This window comes from Schistocerca gregaria, chromosome X, assembly GCF_023897955.1.
Source record: "Schistocerca gregaria isolate iqSchGreg1 chromosome X, iqSchGreg1.2, whole genome shotgun sequence".
In the NCBI taxonomy this organism is placed as follows: domain Eukaryota; kingdom Metazoa; phylum Arthropoda; class Insecta; order Orthoptera; family Acrididae; genus Schistocerca; species Schistocerca gregaria.
Window position 1 is genome coordinate 203141019 of NC_064931.1, and position 22859 is coordinate 203163877.

General features: G+C 43.5%; 1 pseudogene; it reads right to left on the bottom strand.

The window, feature by feature from the left end:
- Positions 1-5441: 5441 nt before the first annotated feature.
- LOC126297967 (calcineurin subunit B type 2-like) lies at positions 5442-9884 on the bottom strand (annotated as a pseudogene).
- Positions 9885-22859: the final 12975 nt, after the last annotated feature.

The following is a 22859-nucleotide window of genomic DNA, read 5'->3' on the forward strand; positions in this document are numbered from 1 at the left end:
ACAACCTTCTTCTCCCTTCCCTGCCATTTTAAACATTAACACCGGTTGCAGGAGTCCCTCGTAAACTTCTCCTAACTTTAGAACATGTATCTATGAGTTCATCGTCTTTTAAGCGTATTTACACTCCTGGAAATGGAAAAAAGAACACATTGACACCGGTGTGTCAGATCCACCATACTTGCTCCGGACACTGCGAGAGGGCTGTACAAGCAATGATCACACGCACGGCACAGCGGACGCACCAGGAACCGCGGTGTTGGCCGTCGAATGGCGCTAGCTGCGCAGCATTTGTGCACCGCCGCCGTCAGTGTCAGCCAGTTTGCCGTGGCATACGGAGCTCCATCGCAGTCTTTAACACTGGTAGCATGCCGCGACAGCGTGGACGTGAACCGTATGTGCAGTTGACGGACTTTGAGCGAGGGCGTATAGTGGGCATGCGGGAGGCCGGGTGGACGTACCGCCGAATTGCTCAACACGTGGGGCGTGAGGTCTCCACAGTACATCGATGTTGTCGCCAGTGGTCGGCGGAAGGTGCACGTGCCCGTCGACCTGGGACCGGACCGCAGCGACGCACGGATACACGCCAAGACCGTACGATCCTACGCAGTGCCGTAGGGGACCGCACCGCCACTTCCCAGCAAATTAGGGACACTGTTGCTCCTGGGGTATCGGCGAGGACCGTTCGCAACCGTCTCCATGAAGCTGGGCTACGGTCCCGCACACCGTTAGGCCGTCTTCCGCTCACGCCCCAACATCGTGCAGCCCGCCTCCAGTGGTGTCGCGACAGGCGTGAATGGAAGGACGAATGGAGACGTGTCGTCTTCAGCGGTGAGAGTCGCTTCTGCCTTGGTGCCAATGATGGTCGTATGCGTGTTTGGCGCCGTGCAGGTGAGCGCCACAATCAGGACTGCATACGACCGGGGCACACAGGGCCAACACCAGGCATCATGGTGTGGGGAGCGATCTCCTACACTGGCCGTACACCTCTGGTGATCGTCGAGGGGACACTGAATAGTGCACAGTACATCCAAACCGTCATCGAACCCATCGTTCTACCATTTCTAGACCGGCAAGGGAACTTGCTGTTCCAACAGGACAATGCACGTCCGCAGGTATCTCGTGCTACCCAACGTGCTCTAGAAGGTGTAAGTCAACTACCCTGGCCAGCAAGATCGCCGGATCTGTCCCCCATTGAGTATGTTTGGGACTGGATGAAGCGTCGTCTCACGCGGTCTGCACGTCCAGCACGAACGCTGGTCCAGCTGAGGCGCCAGGTGGAAATGGCATGGCAAGCCGTTCCACAGGACTACATCCAGCATCTCTACGATCGTCTCCATGGGAGAATAGCAGCCTGCATTGCTGCGAAAGGTGGATATACACTGTACTAGTGCCGACATTGTGCATGCTCTGTTGCCTGTGTCTATGTGCCTATGGTTCTGTCAGGGTGATCATGTGATGTATCTGACCCCAGGAATGTGTCAATAAAGTTTCCCCTTCCTGGGACAATGAATTCACGGTGTTCTTATTTCAATTTCCAGGAGTGTATAAATGAAAAATGTTATTAAAGATCACATTTTAATGTGCCTGTTGAGATTCATTCATTAACCAATGTGAACATTAATGTGACAAATATGCAACAAGACTTCACAGCACCAAATGCTCCACGAAAAATTCCGTAGAAAATATACGGCAATAAACTGAAGACTGGAGATAACTATAGAAAAGACACAAAAAGGAATACCTGTGTTAATAACAATTTGTCCATTTTATTTGGACTGTTGAGCTCCGTGGCAGTGCATAATGATATTTCACTGAAAAAATACGGTAACCAGCCACTTTTTAATGCGTTGTTTTATTTACGCCAATATGCATTTCGGGTTTGCACCCATCTTCAGCTGGCAAATTACATGGGTCTTCAGTTACTACAGCTCCGTGGCTGTGGATAATGATATTTCACTGAAAAAATACGGAAACCAGCCACTTTTTAATGCGTTTCTCTATTTACGCCAATATGCATTTCGGGTTTGCACCCATCATTATCCACAGCCACGGAGCTCAACAGTCCAAATAAAATGGACAAATGGTTATTGACAATACCTAGCCAGGTACTGAGAGCTTTACAGGACTTCAGAAAGTACAAAATTAAGTTAGAAAGAACAATTCTTAGTATCAAGTTCAATAAAAACTGTTTAAGTGCGAATGTAACTCCAAAATATGCCAAAGTGAACATCAACAGTCAAAGCAAAGCAGCGAAAATAGCTAAAGAAAGAAGTGACATTATATGGCTCCAATCTGAAATCCGAAACCAACACAGAAAGAAGCAGTTTTTAAACCACCATTTATATAGATTACATTTAGAGCTAGGTAAACAACTTACTCCCACACAATTCAACCATGCATTAGATTTTGTCACTATAATAGCTATGAAAGAACAGCATAAAGTCAGATGTAGGCATAACAGTAAGTTGAAAAAGCTTATGTCAGACATTCCAAAGGTGAATGACAAATTACCTTCCACTAAGCATAAATTCTCCAAACGTCTAGTAAATTCAACTATCATCATCTTCAGTGATAAAGAAGTAAATTTGCTGAATAAAGGGCTACAACATAATATCACCCCATCTCTGACTGAAAATAATATTAAAGAATTAATAGTAGGCACCAAAATAGCCTGTGATACTGCAAAACTAACTCAGAATGATCAGATTGCCATAGGCCACAAAGTTAACAACTTTATCACCAAACAAATAGAGAAAGCAAATAATAATAATAGTATAAAGCACCATGACAGAACAATACTTAAAAGTGTTAATAAGAAATTAAGTGAGAGTAATGCTATAGTAGTAAAAGCAGATAAAAGCAATGCTATTGTTGTAATGTAGGAAAGTGAATATGTAAGAAACACCATTGAATTTTTCAGTAACAATAATATTGTAGAAATTAAGTCTGATCCCACTCTTAAGTTACAGAATAAAGTTAAAAATATGATGAAAAAAAGTGATTTCCTCTTAAATGCAAAAGATATACATGAATGCACTGTTATGAAGCCTTATGCACCACGTCTACGAGCACAACCTAAGACCCATAAAGTTAACTGTCCCATACGTCCAATTGTTAATTCTCGGAGCAGCGCAACTTATAAAATCAGCAAGAAACTGAATGAGGCCCTTAGCAACACATTCAAATTTGAAGAGACATACTCAGTAAAGAACAGTTATGAACTTATTAATTGTCTAAAGGAAATACAGATTCCTGATACTGCTAGGTTTGCATCACTTGACATCACAAACCTCTACACAAACATACTGGTCAAAGAAACAATATAAATAATTAAAAACAATTTACTTAAACATAAAAATTTGGCATTGCCAGAAATATATGAATTCATTGATCTATTAACAGTAGTACTATCACACAACTATTTTTCTTTTAATAACAAATGTACCAGCAGAAAGAGGGCCTGGCTATGGGTAGCTGCCTTGTCAGTTTGCTTGCATATATTTTCATCAATAACTTAGAATGTAAAATTTTTAAAGAAAACCCCCAGATTGTAAACAAGATAATTTATTACTAAAGATATTTTGATGATATAATAGTCTTATTTGATGGCACAGCAGAAGAAATTGATAACCTTGCAAAAGAAATGAATAAAATGCATCAGAACATCATCTTCACTGTAGAACACCAAACGGAAGTAGGTTTAAATTTTCTGGATCTCTGCATAAGTAGCTCCAACAAGAAACACAAATTTCAAGTATACAGGAAACCAACATACACAGATAACACAATTAATAAGTCATCCTGCGACCCGGATAAACATAAGACGGCTTCATACAGAGCAATGCTAAACAGAATGCACAAAATACCACTAGAACCAGCTGACCAAATAGAAGAACTAAACACCATCAAAGCAATTGCTTACAATAATGGTTACAATCCAAAATTAATAGATGAACTAAACTCTAAGATAAATCCCCACATAAACAAATACAATAACAAAACTACATTAATGAATACCACAACACAGCCAAATGAAAAATATGTAAGCTTGCCATTTGTAGGAAAGCTGTCATATAAAATAGTAAAATAGCAAACTTGTTCCGAGGAACAGATATCAAAATCAGCTACTATACAAATAACAAAATAAAGGACAAAGCTATCCATAACATTAAAAATAATACCAAACCGTACAATCAATCAGGAATATAAAAAACTCATGTCCAAAAACATACATAGGCCAAACAGGGAGAAACTTCAGCATAAGGTTTCGAGAACACATGGATGCTCTTTGTTTAAAAAACTTAAATAAATCCACATTCGCCCAACATGTAGAAGAAGAAGAACATCAAGTAACAGACATATCCCATAACCTACAAGTTCTCCACTTAGCCAACAAAGGAAAAAGAATGAACCTCCTAGAAGAAATCGAAATTTATTCACATAAACATGCATCCCCTTCTGACATACTTAACGACCAAACACAGCTTCCAAACAGAATATTTCTGAAAAACTTCCACACTCTACTTATCAATCCACTTACTAAGCACAATCAAGAAATAACATAATCTATTATAAACCCAACAAATGTATGCAATAATGTAAAACATAAAAATCTTAATTCGAAAATCTTAATTCTATCTTTGTTATATTGTAAACGTATGAATTACTGCTTTGTATAAATGTGTTATGTTAGTTTATTATCTTCAATACTCCAAAAAAAAAATGTATACATCGTACTTAGAATACTTCTATCAGCCAAGTCAATATTTAGAAAACAATAGCTTATCTTAGAACCTCAAAATATAACTCTGTCCATAGATAAACGATTTGTATGTGAACAAAAACTGTCAGTCTACAACATGGCGGATAACGCAGTGCACCTGTGCAAAATACGCGATAAAAAGTGTTTGTGTTGTTGCAAAAAAGAAGAAAAGACAAGAACAAACGAGGAGAGGAGAATGTAAGTAAAATGAACAGCTGATAGTGTGTGACTTTTAACTCGCGAAATTGAAGTAAATGATTGGAGTCGTTGCTTTTGCACAGGCCTGCAGCAGCATCCAAACTGCAGTCGAGATTGTACTACTGTAGTAACTGAAGATCCATGTAATTTGCCAGCTGAAGATGGGTGCAAACCCGAAATGCATATTGGCGTAAATAAAAAAAAACGCATTAAAAAGTGGCTGGTTGCCGTATTTTTTCAGTGATATATCAATACCTGTATTAATCATATTTAGACTGTAACAGTATTGATTCATCAATAGTGTTTGAAACAAGTACTCACAAATAAATGTCACTCAGAGCCTTACCTCAGACTATGTGAAATAAACACACTCAGAGTCTGGAGAAATATGTGCAGGAGGAGACATCAAACATAACTTTCACAATATGAGAGACCACTCCGCCCCTTTAGCTTTAGAATGCAGGTTGGAAGGAACTGTAAGCTAAACGTCAACCATCATCTTTTTGCGACCATTTGTGTTGTACACCACAGAGTAAAACTTTTCAAAATAATTTTTTCCATCCCCATCTTTGTCCACACACAGTAGTGTTCCATCTACAATCTTCTGAAGCTGTGGCCTTTTTAAACTACACTCCTGGAAATGGAAAAAAGAACACATTGACACCGGTGTGTCAGACCCAACATACTTGCCCCGGACACTGCTAGAGGGCTGTACAAGCAATGATCACACGCACGGCACAGCGGACACACCAGGAATCGCGGTGTTGGCCGTCGAATGGCGCTAACTGCTCAGCATTTGTGCACCGCCGCCGTCTGTGTCAGCCAGTTTCCGTGGCATACGGAGCTCCATCGCAGTCTTTAACACTGGTAGCATGCCGCGACAGCGTGGACGTGAACCGTATGTGCAGTTGACGGACTTTGAGCGAGGGCGTATAGTGGGCATGCGGGAGGCCGGGTGGACGTACCGCCGAATTGCTCAACACGTGGGGCGTGAGGTCTCCACAGTACATCGATGTTGTCGCCAGTAGTCGGCGGAACGTGCACGTGCCCGTCGACCTGGAACCGGTCCGCAGCGACGCACGGATGCACGCCAAGACCGTAGGATCCTACGCAGTGACATAGGGGACCGCACCGCCACTTCCCAGCAGATTAGGGACACTGTTGCTCCTGGGGTATCGGCGAGGACCATTCGCAACCGTCTCCATGAAGCTGAGGTACGGTCCCGCACACCGTTAGGCCGTCTTCCGCTCACGCCCTAACATCGTGCAGCCCGCCTCCAGTGGTGTCGCGACAGGCGTGAATGGAGGGACGAATGGAGACGTGTCGTCTTCAGCGGTGAGAGTCGCTTCTGCCTTGGTGCCAATGATGGTCGTATGCGTGTTTGGCGCCGTGCAGGTGAGCGCCACAATCAGGACTGCATACGACCGAGGCACACAGGGCCAACACCCTGCATCATGGTGTGGGGAGCGATCTCCTACACTGGCCGTACACCTCTGGTGATCGTCGAGGGGACACTGAATAGTGCACGGTACATCCAAACCGTCATCGAACCCATCGTTCTACCATTCCTAGACCGGCAAGGGAACTTGCTGTTCCAACAGGACAATGCACGTCCGCATGTATCCCGTGCCACCCAACGTGCTCTAGAAGGTGTAAGTCAACTACCCTGGCCAGCAAGATCTCCGGATCTGTCCCCCATTGAGCATGTTTGGGACTGGATGAAGCGTCGTCTCACGCGGTCTGCACGTACAGCACGAACGCTAGTCCAACTGAGGCGCCAGGTGGAAATTGCATGGCAAGCCGTTCCACAGGACTACATCCAGCATCTCTACGATCGTCTCCATGGGAGAATAGCAGCCTGCATTGCTGCGAAAGGTGGATATACACTGTACTAGTGCCGACATTGTGCATGCTCTGTTGCCTGTGTCTATGTGCCTGTGGTTCTGTCAGTGTGATCATGTGATGTATCTGACCCCAGGAATGTGTCAATAAAGTTTCCCCTTCCTGGGACAATGAATTCACGGTGTTCATATTTCAATTTCCGGGAGTGTATTTCCAACCATCCTTTCTATCGCCTGAAACATTTATCCATTGGATATAAACCCATCATTGTCCATATAATATATTCTGAATGAAATCCTCAGTTTTGATTCTTTAGCCCCTTTTACAGTGAGCCTGTTTGAATTCTTTAAACTCGCTTTTCCCATCTTCATCGAATATAATTATAAAATATTGTATTAAAGAGTTTTCTTGAAACTCGGGCAGTGATAGAAATACATCTATACTTAAACACTTAATTTTATCCATTGCTATCAGCGTTTTTTCAGTGACTCTATTGCTTTCATAATATAACGAAGCAAATCACCCTGAGTCACATATCGTGATTTTTATTTCAATGAACGTTGCATTGTGAGTCCTCGGGGCTCAAATCCAGGTGCTTGATCAGTCTACTGTTACTACGGGTCCTGTTAAGACTAAACATAGATATTATGAGATGACACATTGTGACTACAATATTTACAAAACTAAGACAAAACTGAAAAATTACTTACTGTTTCCAGCAGTTGTTACATAGTTCTTAAGTACGATTTGAGTGGACATATTTATAGACATATACATACATTTGGTATTACAGTAAATTCGTAATCCAAATTAATTCATTTTATCTTTACATTTTGATCCATACATAGATGTTATTATTTGTAAGACGACAGAAAGATGTTACATTATTACACTACTGGCAATTAAAATTGCTACACCACGAAGATGACGTACTACAGACGCGAAATTTAACCGACATTAAGAAGATGCTGTGATATGCAAATGATTAGCTTTTCAGAGCATTCACACAAGGTTGACGCCGGTGGCGACACCTACAACGTGCTGACATGAGGAAAGCTTCCAACCGATTTCTCATACACAAACAGCAGGTGACCGTCATTGCTTGGTGAAACGTTGTTGTGATGCCTCGTGTAAGGAGGAGAAATGCATACCATCACGTTTGCGACTTTGATAAAGGTCGGATTGTAGCCTATCGCGATTGCGGTTTTTCGCATCGCGACATTGCTACTCCCGCTGCTCGAGATCCAATGACTGTTAGCAGAATATGGAATCGGTGGGTTCAGGAGGGTAATACGGAACGCCGTGCTGGATCCCAACGGCCTCGTATCACTAGCAGTCGAGATGACAGGCATCTGATACACTTGGCTATAACGGATCGTGCAGCCATGTCTCGATCCCTCAGTCAACAGATGGGGATGTTTGCAAGACAACAACCATCTGCACGAACAGTTCGACCACGTATGCAGCAGCGTGGACTATCAACTCGGAGACCATGGCTGCGGTTACCTTTAACGCTGCATCACAGACAGGAGCGACTGCGATGGTGTACTCAACGACGAACCTGGGTGCACGAATGGCAAAACGTCATTTTTTCGGATGAATCCAGGTTCTGTTTAAAGCATCATGATGGTCGCATCCGTGTTTGGCGACATCGCGGTGAACGCGCATTTGTCATCGCTATACTGGCGTATCACCCGGCTTGATGGTATGGGTGCCTTTGGTTTACACGTCACGGTCACCTCTTGTTCGCATTGACGGCACTTTGAACAGTGGACGTTACATTTCAGATGTGTTACAACCCGTGGCTCTACCCTTGATTCGATCCCTGCGAAACCCTACATTTCAGCAGGACAATGAACGACCGCATGTTGCAGGTACTGTACGGACCTTTCTGGATACAGAAAATGTTTGGCTGCTGCCCTGGCCAACACATTCTCCAGATCTCTTGCCAACTGAAAACGTCTGGTCAATGGTGGCCGAGCAACTGGCCCTTCACAATACGCCAGTCACTACACCTGATGACCTGTGGTATCGTGTTGAAGCTGCATGTACACACCATACAAGGTCTGTTTGACTCAATGCCCAGGCGTATCAAGGCCGTTATTACGGCCAGAGGTGGTTGTTCTGGGTACTGATTTCTCATGATCTGTGCACCAAAATTGTGTGAAATTGTAATCACATGTCAGTTCTAGTATAATATATTCGTCCAATGAATAGCCGTTTATCATCTGCATTTCTTCTTGGTGTAGCAATTTTAATGGCCAGTAGTGTATTTATTCATAGAAGATATTTGGAAAACAACTGTTTGTGTGGATATCAAATGTGACTTTGTGTTATAAAATGGTTGCAATTATTAAGTAATTTTTTTCAGGAAAAAACAAACTTAAAAATTGCTGAAAAAGGCATGGCTGTTGAACTGCATTTGTTCATCCAACACGCTTTCACAAAATTTTACTTCGTGTAACAGTACGAGTATTTCTAATTGTTCTAACAAATCATGTTTTCTATTATTATTTACCGTGTGGGGTGCAGTTAGGCTGTTGTGGAGACTACTTAACCTCTCCACTGAGGGTCCGCAGCTCGTGGTTGTGCGGTAGCGTTCTCGCTTCCCGCTCCCGGGTTGTCGGGTTCGATTCCCGGCGGGGTCAGGGATTTTCTCTGCCTCGTGATGACTGGGTGTTGTGTGATATCTTTAGGTTAGTTAGGGTTAAGTAGTTCTAAGTTCTATGGGACTGATGACCATAAATGTTAAGTCCCATAGTGCTCAGAGCCTCTCCATTGAGGTACAGATGCTTGACTACTGAAATTCGTCGATGTGTCTGAGCCTGGAAGAGGCCGTCTATTCTTTGTAACGTGTATGGGAAGTTTTTCTGTTTTACATATGTAGAATGCAAGATAACTGGTTCTCTGTACTTTATATACTTCGCTGTGTTCTGTTACTATTTTTGTGATAATGTGCCTAACAACTTAAATAACTTGAATGATATAAACCCAGCTTCGCGAATCATTCTCCAAGCTGTCGCGTTTCATCTGCATTAAACTATGAACATAATTTCATTGGAAGAGAACATCCATATCTCATTTTGTGGTTTTCTTATTCTTCTCTCTAATAAAGAAAACACGATATAGCTATCCGAAAACACATCGTTTCGCATAGCTTCACCCTATTCCTTTACCTGATTGGGAAGACCACCTCCTCAAGAAAAGATGCACGGAAGATTTCCACTTAACTACACAATCAGAGATTTACTTGGAGTATAGGTGAGGAGAGGAACTACTGACCAATTAAAGCCCTGAGTGGGTCTGAGAAGCGCGCACAGATAGAACAGTTAGTAGCTCACACTGTGCTGTAGGCTCGGATTCGAGTCGTGCTCCAACGCAAAGTTTTAACTAATACTTAAATTACTTTTGGAACACCTACCTTACAACATGCTCACGTTGCATCAGACCTCGTTCGAACTAAAAGATTTCACATACGTGTAAAAACCATAGGGGAAGCGATGTTCAGTAAAATTTTATTGAAACGAGGAACTGCTCTGCCCAGCATCACACTAACACCCCGACCTCACTGTCATTGTATCCATTTAACCAACAGAACGAAAAATCACTTTGAGATGATTAAGTTAACTTCCTATTCTCTGACGCACGCGCTACTCTTTCAGTGGACACTGCATTTAACCAACAGAACGAAAAATCACTTTGAAATGATTAAGTTAACTTCCTATTCTCTGACGCACGCGCTACTCTTTCAGTGGACACTGCATGCGTTTCACATAATACTGCATATAATGATGATATTTTTGGAAACAATGCTTTAACGGCACATTTTCGTGGTTCACTACTGTCATCTGCAGTTTCATATAGTGTCGCTTACCGAAGGCCCTCTGTGGTTTTATCTGCAGTCAACATTGCTGTCTTCCTTCTGTAAGAGAAAATAAATAATGCGAAAACTGTTCTGTACGCATATTCTTAGGAGACTTGGATAGTAAAAAGACCTTTAGCGAATAATTGACGAATATTGTACAAGGTATGTTTCCTATGATGAAATGTCAATGTAGGGTACTCAATCAGCAAATACGTATTTCAATTAATTAATGGAGCCTTTGTTGCAATGTACGACTGGAATTGAATAGTTCTACCTGGAACTTTCAGTTCAGTTAATAGATGACGGTGGATTATTCGTTTCTGGAATCCACTGTGCATCAGTTTGATGGAATTTGTCAATGTTAATAAACTTCGTGGTATTACGACAAGCACAGGATTTACTGAGGTGGCTAATGGGATTCAGTTGACTACAAATTTCGTCACCTGTCGAGCATATGTGCCATCGATGTTTATTGAAACACTCTGGAAATGCTGATGCTTCGAAAGCGAAAGTTGTGAGGGGCGGCTAGAGATTAAATTGTCAGAAGAGCCATCTGATTCGAAGTAACTCTGCTGTTGCGTACTGCAGCGAGTGTAGCACACAGTTCGCGCTACAACTATAGCTGGCAGTGGGCAGGTCGCGGGCTAAGTATTCCACGTATTTATCTGTCACATGCTCCTCTATTTGCCTGATTTGCAACTGTGTGCGTTTTCCCCCTTTTTTTATTTACTGGCTCTCGGCATTTGACCATACAGCCAATAGTGCAATGTCATTTACGAACGTGAGGACAAAACCCTGCACCCACTCTCCGATCGGAGAAAATCGACTCCGTGCTGTTTTCAAGACCTGCTCCTAAGCAACATACGTAAATTTTAATTTCTGAGAACGCTCTTCTGTATCTCGTGTAAAACGTATTACACATTCACTAACTGATGAGTCGCCATATGATTACTTGCTCAAATTCCCGGTGCTGACAAGCATCTTAACGTTGACTTCAGCTTTTGAAGTGCGTAAGCCAATCTCTGTATGACTGTAACTACACTTTCTATCCTCGATGAAAATTTAAGCGTGGCTGCTGCAACATGTTACTGGGACTGTAATATTAACATAATATTATGTAATGAGGTGCAAAATGCTGCTATAGGAGTTAATTTTTTTTATGATGGATCCATTGCGACCAGAAACAGATTTGACAGACTGACATTTATGACAGAAGGCCAAAGATATGTTTTAAAACTATCGTAAATTAAGACAACACTTTATCAATGCGAAAGTGTGGCAACACGCTAGGGTCGTCGACAGGACAAGATACACTTTGCAGAAAAATTAAATCCTTTGGTAACCACGAAAGGAATAAAGACATCTGAATATCAGAATTACGAGACTTATCCTAAACTTATAAGATAGTTATGGAGGCGTCTTAGATATAAATATCAATCCTCAGTAGCATCCTTGAACGAATGAAACGTAGGCGCAGCTGAAAGCCTGAAAGTCAGTACTGCTGGCTGCTGCTGATGAATGCTTTTGAAGAATGTTTGTGGTGTTAGTTCTAAGAAACCTTTTATTGATGATTCTGTTTCAAGCTTTCTAAAGACACTGCTTCTGTGTTGGACCAACGTCTGCTCGTACAGAACTATAGCCACTGTTGCCGAGCGCTACTTGTACACTTCATTGAATAAATCATATTATACAGGATGTAACGGTTATTGCTCTGTCCACCGGCTATGGACAGAAAAAGAATGTTCCAAGTCACTTATAAAGATTTTATTGTAACTCTAATTGCCAACCGAAAAGATTCTTCAGACATAAAATGTAACCATCTTACTGGACACTTCTGAGACCCGCAATAAAGAATTTAAAAGCAGGAAATTGTTCTTGTTAAAACGCAACTCAGTATCACTGCGCAAGACGGATGTTCGACTTTTGGCATAAAAGTTAAACAACAATACAGTCAATTGAGTAAGAATGGATGAGCACCGTCGGAGACCATGTAACCATCTGGGATGCCGATGACGTGAAGACTTCCGGGGACGACGTTGACGGTGCCTCGGCTGCAACCGGGAGCGGCCCGCTCGATATGAACACTCCTGTGCCTCGGCGTGCACCTATACAGGCTGGTCCATTGGTCGTGACCGGGCCAAATATCTCACGAAATAAGTGTCAAACTTAAAAACTACAAAGGTCGAAACTCGTCTACCTTGAACAGGGAACCCAGATGGCGCTATGGTTGGCCGACTAGATGGCGCTGCCATATGTCAAACAGATTTCAACCGCGTTTTTTTAAAAATAGGAACCCCCATGTTTTATTACATACTCATGTAGTACGTAAAGAAATACGAATGTTTTAGTTGGACCACTTTTTTTGATTTGTGATAGACGGCGCTGTAATAGTCACAAACATATGGCTCACAATTTTAGACGAACAGTTGGTAACAGGTAGGTTTTTTAAATTACTCAGGTACGTTTGAACATTTTATTTCGGTTGTTCCAATGTGATACATGTACCTTTGTGAACTTATCATTTCTGAGAACGCATGCTGTTACAGCGTGATTACCTGTAAATACCATGTAGCATTCTCAACACCGACGTTTTTGAGATTCCCGACTCTTGCGCAATTTGTCTGATACTGATGTGCGGATTAGCTGCGACAACAGCTAAAACACCTACTTGGGCATCATCATTTGTTGCAGGTCGTGGTTGACGTTTCACATGTGGCTGAACACTTCCTGTTTTCTTAAATAACGTAACTATCCGGCGAACTGTCCTGACACTTGGATGATGTTGTCCGAGATACCGAGCAGCATACATAGCACACGCCCGTTGGGCATTTTGATCACGATATCCATACATCAACACGATATCGACCTTTTCCGCAATTGGTTAACGGTCCATTTTAACACGGGTAATATGTCACGATGCAAATACCATCCGCACTGGTGGAATGTTAAATGATACCACGTACTTATACGTTTGTGACTATTACAGTGCCATGTGCCTCAATGCGAAAAAAGTGGTCCCACTAAAACATTCATATTTCTTTACGTACTACACGAATATGTAATAAAAAATGGGGGTTCCTATTTAAAAAAACGCAGTTGATATCCGTTTGACCTATGGCAGCGCTATCTAGCGGGATAAACATAGAGCCATCTCGTTTCCCCCTTCAAGCTAGACGGGTTTCGTTCTTTGTAGTTATTTCGTTTAATGCTTATTTCGTGAGATATTTGGCCCGGTCGCTATCAATGGACCACCCTGTATAGTACTCTCACTCCAGGATACATTGCCGACTATGTCCCGTCACGGGGTGTGCGGAAGAAAGTAGAACCGTAGATATCGCGACCTCTGGTGGCGCATTTGTGGCTGCCTATTGACCGCCGATGGGAATTTGCGTATACCGAGGGACCGTAGAAGGTAACCCCTACTCGGAATGGGGCCCGCATTACAGGTCGGTTCCGCGGGTGGTCGGTGTTGCAAGCTCACGGCGTAGACACATTATTGCTCCCCCTCCGACGCCTCTACCCCCTCAATATATGGCGAGGGAGGGCGCAGTGCATCTCGATGTCCTGCGGTTCTGCCAGGACTGTGTCGGAGGGCGGGGCTACTGGCATCCTGGGGTCCGCGTCCACGGGAATTGGTGGCACTGGTGGACGATCAGCTGTGAAGGCTGGAGCCCTGAAAGCAGTGTCATGCCCGGGTGGAAGGGGCATCTCGGGCTCTGGGTGATTGGGAAGGCTGCTATATGCAACAGGAAAGAAGGGTAAGTCACTGAAAGGAGGAGTCTCCCCACGGCGGCGCCGCAACTGATTAAGATGTTTCGGACACGCAGGGCCCATGGAGACCCCAAGCAAATGGGAGATAAAGACTGGTGCCCCATGGGAACGATCTTTTGGATGGATAAATGCCTAAACTGAAGGAGAGACAGGGACGGAAGCAAATAAAAACAGTAAGGACCGGTGGGGACACGCATGTAAGGGCTCTGCTGGGGTAAACTGGTAAGTAACCAAAAAGGTCGATATCGCATTCTCCAACAGGTGGTGGAGAATCAATTTGCACAATCTGCGTTTTAAATGTGCGAACGAACCGTTGCACTCAGCCACTAGATGCGGGATGGAGCGGGACGGTGTGAAGAAGTTCAATGCCATTATGGAAGCCGAAAAAAAAGTCTGCTGATGTAAATTGCGGTCCGTTAACAGTAAAAATGGTATAAGATCACCTTTCAACGGCAAAGATGCAACTGAACACGTGAATGGTCTCACTGGTGGAAGTTTTGAACGTTTGCAAGATGTAGGGAAACCCAGTACCGGCGTCGACCATTATAACCCAGGTCACCGAGAAATGGCGCAGCGAAATCGATGTGGAGTTGAGACAAATGAGTCAAGGCATGGGTACAAGAAAAGATGTTGCTAGAGAAGGCTGCTTGCCTACTCTGAAGTGACAAGACGTGACCGTCGTGGTGATGTCTTTGTCCATGCCGAGCCAATAGACGTGTTGGTGTCAAATGGTTCAAATGGTTCTGAGCACTATGGGACTTAACATCTGAGATCATCAGTCCCCTAGAACTTAGAACTACTTTAACCTAAATAACCTGACATCACTCACATCCATGCCCGAGGCAGGATTCGAACCTGCGACCGTAGCTGTCGCGCTGTTCCGGACTGAAACGCCTAGAACCGCTCGGCCACCGCGACCGGCCGTGTTGGTGTCCCAGTCTCGTAGTGAACACCAGTGCCGTGAGGTCGACGACCATCGTCCGTCCGTTGCCGCCCTGGAGTAAAAGGACCCCCTGAAGAGCGGACAGCTCATTTTAGCAGTAGTAGTAAGCTCACAGCTCGGAGGGGGGGGGGGGGGGCGTCAACTGTCGGCGGTCAGCCGGCCATCCGACGTGGGTCCAATGAAGAACTTTCCACAGAATAAGGTCGGTGTCCGTGAGCCGGGCAAAGAGCATGGCGTTCAATTCGAGGTTGGCGACTACTTCTGCTGCTGCAGCGTCTAAATGGAAATACGTGTCGAGATCATAGTCGAAAGCCAAGTCCTGTCCAAGTGGTAAGCGGAAAAGTAAATCAGTATTAAACTGGTGAGAGGTGGAGCGGTACTGAATATCGTACTTATAACTAGACAAGAGGAAGGCCCACCGCTAAAAGTGACGAGTTGCTTTTATGGTGACAAAAGCTGTAATTTTAAAGAGCGGAAGTAAGGGTTTATGGTCTATTATGACCGTGAACGTGCTGCCATAGACATAATCGTGGAACATCTTGACCCCAAAAATAATTGCCAACGCTTCTTTTTCAATTTGACTATAGTTCCTCTGAGCGTTTCACAACGACTTAGACACAAAGGTCACAGGTCTCTCCTACCATCCATAACCGGGGACAGGATAGCGCTCAGGCCGTAATTGGAAGCATAGGGATCTAAGCTCAGAGGTCTGGATGGATCATTTGCTGCCAGTCACGTGTGTTGGGGGAGAGCCTTTTTGGGTGCCCGGAAAGAATTGGCGCTGTTGTACGACCAGAGCCATTTCACATTCTTACCAAGTAGTCTATGTAAGGGCTCGGCCATGGCTGCCACATCAGAAATGAACCTTTGATAATAGTTTAATTGGCCAAGGACTGACTTTAGTTGAGTAGTGTTGGAAGGAGGAGAAATTTGTTGAATGGCGTCCACACATTAGGGCATTGGCCTGAACCCCACTGCACTGAACACATGGCGTACGTATTGCACTTTATTGACAAAAAAATAGCATTTGTCCTAGTTACTCTTAAGGTTGGCCTTTTGGGACACTGTAAACAGAGAATGAAGATTGTTAGCCATGGTCTGTGAGTCTTTGCCTGCCATCTAAATAATTGGCTGTGCCCGGGGCCTTACATGTCAATTGTTACAGAAATCGCCGAAAGACGGCAAGTGCACTGGCTTCATCAGACGGTAACGATTATATTGAAATAGTCTAATGGCATATTAATGATGCGAAGCTGCTAGGAGGTGGCATCCAACGGAAGCTGTAGATAGGCCTGCTTGAGCTCTATTTTGGCGAAGAGCTCTTCGAAAAAATGATCCTGAGTTAATAAAAAGCATCAACACGGATATAGGGGTTCGTGAACACAGGGTTGCCGTAGCGAGATTTAATACAGTAACCCCAAGATCCTCGAAAACTAAGCGAAAAATATACCTATACAAAAAAAAAACCAGATCAAAATTCACTTGACGACTTCCTGAGAGACAATCTCCACTCCTTCCATATTAACGGTATAAGTGTAGACCAAATGTGGCTTAAATTCAAGGAAATAGTATCGGCAACAATTGACAGATTTATACCAAATAAATAAACAAACGACGGAGCTGATCCTCCTTCGTACACTAAATGGGTCAGAAAAATGTTGCAGAAACAAAGCAAAAACATTCCAAATTTAAAGAGACGCAATATCTTGAAGATTGGGGATCTTTTACAGAAACTAGAAATTTAGCCCGGACTTCAATGCGAGATGCTTACAACAGTTTCCACAACAATATTTTGTCCCGAAGCTTTGGAGAAAATCCAAATAGATTCTGATCGTATGTGAAGTATGCAAGCGGCAAGACACAATCAGTGCCTTCTATGCGCGATAGCAATGGAGATACTATCTAAGACAGTGTTTCCAAAGCAGAGTTACTGAACACAGCCTTACGAAATGCCTTCACAAACGAAGACGAAGTAAATAACCCAGAATTCTAATCAAGAACAGCTGCCAACCTGAGTAACGTAGAAGTAGATATCCTCGGAGTAGTGACGAAAGATTCGTACTCAAAAACTGGAAAGTTGCATAGATCACACCAATATTCAAGAAAGGTAGTAGGAGTAATCCACTAAGTTACAGGCCCATACCGTTAACGTCGATACGCAGCAGAATTTTGGAGCATATATTGTGTTCGAACATTATGAATGACTTCGAAGAAAACTGTCTATTGACACAGCCAACACGGATTTAGAAGACATCGTTCTTGTGAAACACAACTAGCTCTTTACTCATATGAAGTGCTGAGTGCCATTTACAAGGGATTTCAAATTGATGCCGTATTTCTGGATTTGCGGAAGGCCTTTAACATTGTACCACACAAGCGGCTCGTAGTGAAATTGCGTGCTTCTGGAATATCGTCTCAGTTATGTGACTGGATTTGTGATTTCATGTCAGAGAGGTCACAGTTCGTAGTAACTGACAGATAGTCATCGAGTAAAACAGAAGTGATTTCTGGCGTTCCCCTAGGTAGTGTTACAGGCCCGCTGCTGTTCCTTATCTATATAAATCTGAGCAGTTTACCTACTAGTAAAGTCATCAGAAGATCAAAAAAAAAAAAATTGCAAAACGATTTAGAAAAGATATCTGTATGGTACGAAATATCGCATTGACCCTAAATAACGAAAAGTGTGAGGCCATCCACATGAGTGCTAGAAGGAGACCATTTAACTGCTGTTACCCGATAAATCAGTCCAATCTAAAGGCCCTAAATTCAGTTAAATGTCTAGGAATTACAATTAAGAACAACTTAAACTGGAAGGAACACATAGAAAATTTTGCGGCTAAGGCTAACCAAAGACTGAGTTTATTAGCAGGACACTTACAAAATGTAACAGATCTACTAAGGAGACTGCCTGCACTACGCTTGTTCGTCCTCCTTTAGAATACTGCTGCGCAGTGTGGGATCCTTACCAGACAGGATTGACGGAGTTCAAAGAAGAGCAGCACGTTTTGTATTATCAGTAAATAGGGGAGAGGGTGCTACTGAAATGATACAGGATTTGGGACGGACATCATTAAAACAAAGGCGTTTTTCGTAGCGGAGGAATATTCTCACGAAATTACAGTCACCAACTTTCTCTCCCAAATGCGGAAATATTTCGTTGACGCCTACCTACATAGGGAGAAACGATAACCGTGATAAAATAAAGGAAATCAGAGCTCATACAGAAAGATATAGTTATTCGCTCTTTCCGTGTGCTACACGAGATTTGAATAATAGAAAATTGTGAATGTGGTTCGATGAACCCTCTGCCAGGCACTTAAATGTGATTTGCAGAGTATCAGTGTAGATGTAGACACGTCCACCAGCCAGATGAGAGAGAATGTCCCTAAGGGCGAGCGGTACACTGCTTGTCTTAAAGAACTTAAGCGTCACTGTGGAAAGAAGGGTCACATGGCCTTCAAAGCCGACGACTCCCGTACTGGATTGCTTGAAGACAAAGCCAGACTTTGTCAGAAATTCCTGTAAGCAAAACTTATCCGTGATTTCCTGGACAGAAAGAGCAGAATCATAGAAGAGGAAAACTGGCCGCATATCGGAATAAGATCGTTGTTATAAATGCAAAGAGGGATGTAGAATGGGCGTAAGGGCGGGGACCCTACTCGCATACCCGCTTATACGACCCCCAGTCAATGATAGTTACAGACGAGACAGTATCGACATAAAAGTCGAGAGGTACGTTGTTAATTGACAGTCGGGTGGAAATGGCTTTCTTGGAATGTCGAAAAACCGTCTGGACCACGGAAAAGGTGGGAAAGTCGCAGGCAGCGTCGTCCTCCCCAGTATCAGACAGATCTAAACGTGTGAAATCAACCAACGTCTTGGTGGAAGACTGGCACACCTCAGCTCTATGTCGCCCTTACCACAGGCAATGAATTCTGCGCGCTGGTGGGACATTTATGTCGCGGATGCTGGTAGAAAAACGTGGACACGACAGGAACGGAAGTGGGAGACGATTAGTGCAAAGTCGGGGACTCGAAGCTGGTGCCCCGAATGGCTGCATATTCTTGGAGGAGGGCTTAGTCGGGCGGCATACACAGAGGGTGGATCATGGAGAGAGGCACTGGAACGTAATAACTGCTCTAACGCCCGTATAACTAGAAGACATGTGTCCAATGAAGATCTGTTAGTTGCAACAGATCGAAACAGAGGGTGTCGCCTGGAACATGAACGATAATTATGTCGCGCACCAGGGAAGCCTTATAGGACTGTTGACAGGTAGGATTCTGACAGACGGAACAGCAATCTTGGTATAAACCTTGAAGATGCGCAACCCATTCCCGGTATGACTACCCGGTGGTCTTGTAGTAGCTAAAAATTCATGCCAGGCAGTAAGTGGTTCAAATGGCTCTGAGCACTGTGGGACTTAACTTCTATGGTCATCAGTCCCCTAGAACTTAGAACTACTTAAACCTAAGTAACCTAAGCACATCACACACATCCATGCCCGAGGCAGGATTCGAACCTGCGACCGTAGCGGTCGCGCGGTTCCAGACTGTAGCGCCTCGAACCTCTCGGCCACCCCGGACGGCGCCAGGCAGTAGTTACATGGCTCTGTGCATTGAAGAACTAAGAAAGATCTTCAGAGTGTCGTCAGAGAGAGCTTTGAGATCCACCTCTGGGTGTAACTGCTGCATGACGCGATAGATCTCAGGGCCCGCAAACGCTAGGCAGTAGGCGGCATGCTGCGTGTCCTCAGTGATACTGTGGGCTACAAAGTGTTACTCCATACAAGCCACGTAGTTGGTCCAAGGTTCCACCTTCTTGTCAAAATGTTGGAACAGTGAGGGAGACGTGAGGAAGTTCTTGACTAATCTGTCAGTCTCGGCGAGACGTTGGGAGACCTCCGGATTCGTTCCCGACAAGGACTCCAGGCCTTTGACGAGAAGTTAGTTAGTTCGATGTATCTTCTGGAGCAGAAGTAGCACCTGCTTGGATGTGTCCATTGGTTACAGCATGCTTGACACACTATAACAATCGACCAAATGAACGGTATTCGCTGCCTATGGAACACGCCTGCACACGTGACAATAATATTAAAGTTTCCCGTCGCGACTGCTATGTCCACTGACTATGGACAGAAAAACAGTGTTACAAGTCACTTGTAAGGATTTTATAAGTCTAACTGCCAACCAAGAAGATTCTTCAGACACAAAATATAACCCTCTTACTGGCCACTTCTGAGGGACAAAATAACTAATTGAAATCAGTAAATTATTCCAGTTCAAACACAAATTACTTTCACTGTGCAAGAGGGAAGTTCAACTTTGCCATAAAAGTTAATCAACAAAAGGATTACCCGGGTAAGCCTGGATGAGCACCATCTGACAATGTCCCGTCAGAAAGTACGATCGTAGATATCTTGACCCCTGCTGTTGCATGTATGGCCGCCTAGTAGTCGCCGATGAGGGTTGGCGTACATCGGGGAACCGGCAAAGCTAACCCCTACTCGGTCCGGGGCCCGCTTTACAAATCCGTTCCGCGGGTGGTCGATATTGCAGGCGCTCGGCGTACACATCAGGTATGAGTGCAGATGCTTTTATGTGTGGTACTTCACATGAGCTCACATCAGCGTGTTGGTCGTTTTTCCTTTTTCTTTTTTTTCTCTCTGCGTCGAACAGTCTTCCCACAAACGTGTCACACAATTTACTACCGGATGTATTCTGCACTGCAGTAACTGCACTACTACGTGGACCACGCCTGTACGTATATACTAACCGTTTTGCATCCAAGCGTCCAAACTTCAAGAACTGACCTGCTGCTAGTGATGGGATAAAAGTTTGGTTTTAACAAAAAAATGGGGACCGATTCTTTCTTCGTTGAGTCGGTTTTTTTTCAGTCGAATGGAACAACCGAATGAAATTAGTCACTGCGGCCATCTCGGCTTTATGAATATTTTGCACTCAGTTCTATTATTTGAATGTTTTCAGTTATTTATTCTCGTGTCAGAAACATACAAATTTACAGTAGCCATACACACCAATATCAATATATATATATATATATATATATATATATATATATATATATATATATATATATATATATATATATATTACATGTGCCCAGTACTTTGCAACCTCCAAGGTGCCAAGGTGCTTGGAGTGGTTTCCAGGAGATCAATCTTCGTGGAGGATGTAGGGCACAAAAGGCACTGGAGCATGTGGCTTGTGGTTTGTTCTTGTCCACAATCACAGAACGTATCTTCTGTTATGAAGCCCATTTCTTCAGGTTGTCTCTGGATCGTCCAACTCCTGATCGTAATCTGTTTAAAGATTTCCAAACCGACCAGATCCCGTTGTGTCCAGGTGGTAGTTCTTCAGCTTCTGGCGTCTGCAGGTGAGGCGTCGACTTCTTCCATAACTCCAGCCTTGCCTTCTCTGGTGAAATGGTGAGCTTCTCGGATGCTCTCAGGATTTGAGTGATTTAACTTACATACCCTTTCAGATTTCTCGTTTTTATGTGAACAATGACTAGGGTTGTCCACATTTTTAGCGACAAATAAGTTATTTTACCTCTAGGAGGGACGAATTAAAAGCACATTTCCAAAATAAATGTATTTTACGTGGTTACGTTAAGGCACTCTCAGCAGATCATTCCTACTGTACAAGTTGTGAACATAAATGGATATGATGAGAGCCGCTTGAATTGACTGTGTGGCGAAACAAGCACTGTATCAGTTCAACATAAAAACAATAACTACGTGACTTCATTAAGCTACATCTAATAGTTTTCAAGTAATTTTACTGAAAATGAATTTGGAATAAAAACGTCTTTATTTGTAGCAGATTAAGTATCTGTTATATTAATACTAGAAAGTTTTGGTTACACCACGTGATGAAACATATTAAATAATACTGCTATAACAAGTTTTAGGACCTTGATGTTAATAACAACCAATGTAAGGTCTCTTAAATTTGTAGTTCAGAGATCATGTTCTACTGTCAGTTTCTTTCTAAAAATTGTAGAAGGCAAAGTTTTAATACAGGCGAGCTAAAACTTTTTCTCTGATTTTAACCAAATTTCCTACATGCACGTAAAAATTACGAAGATTCTAAATTGATTCATAACATTGTTATTGAGTATTGTGTGTCCGAGAAAGCGCCCGTTTAGAGACTGCTACTGTGTGCAAAGGGCGGGTGACAGCAGGTGTCAGCCGGCTGTCGTGGCCGAGCGGTTATAGGCGCTGAAGCGCCTATAACCTGGAACCGCGCGACCGCTGCGGTCGCAGGTTCGAATCCTACCTCGGGCATGCATGTGTGTGATGTCCTTAGGTTAGTTGGGTTTAAGTAGTTCTAAGTTCTAGGGGACTGATGACCTCAGATGTTGTCCCATAGTGCTCAGAGCCATTTTTGAACCTTGACAGTCCACTGCGCCACATATATAAATACAGCCCGAGAGGCAAAAGAAGGCTTCACTTT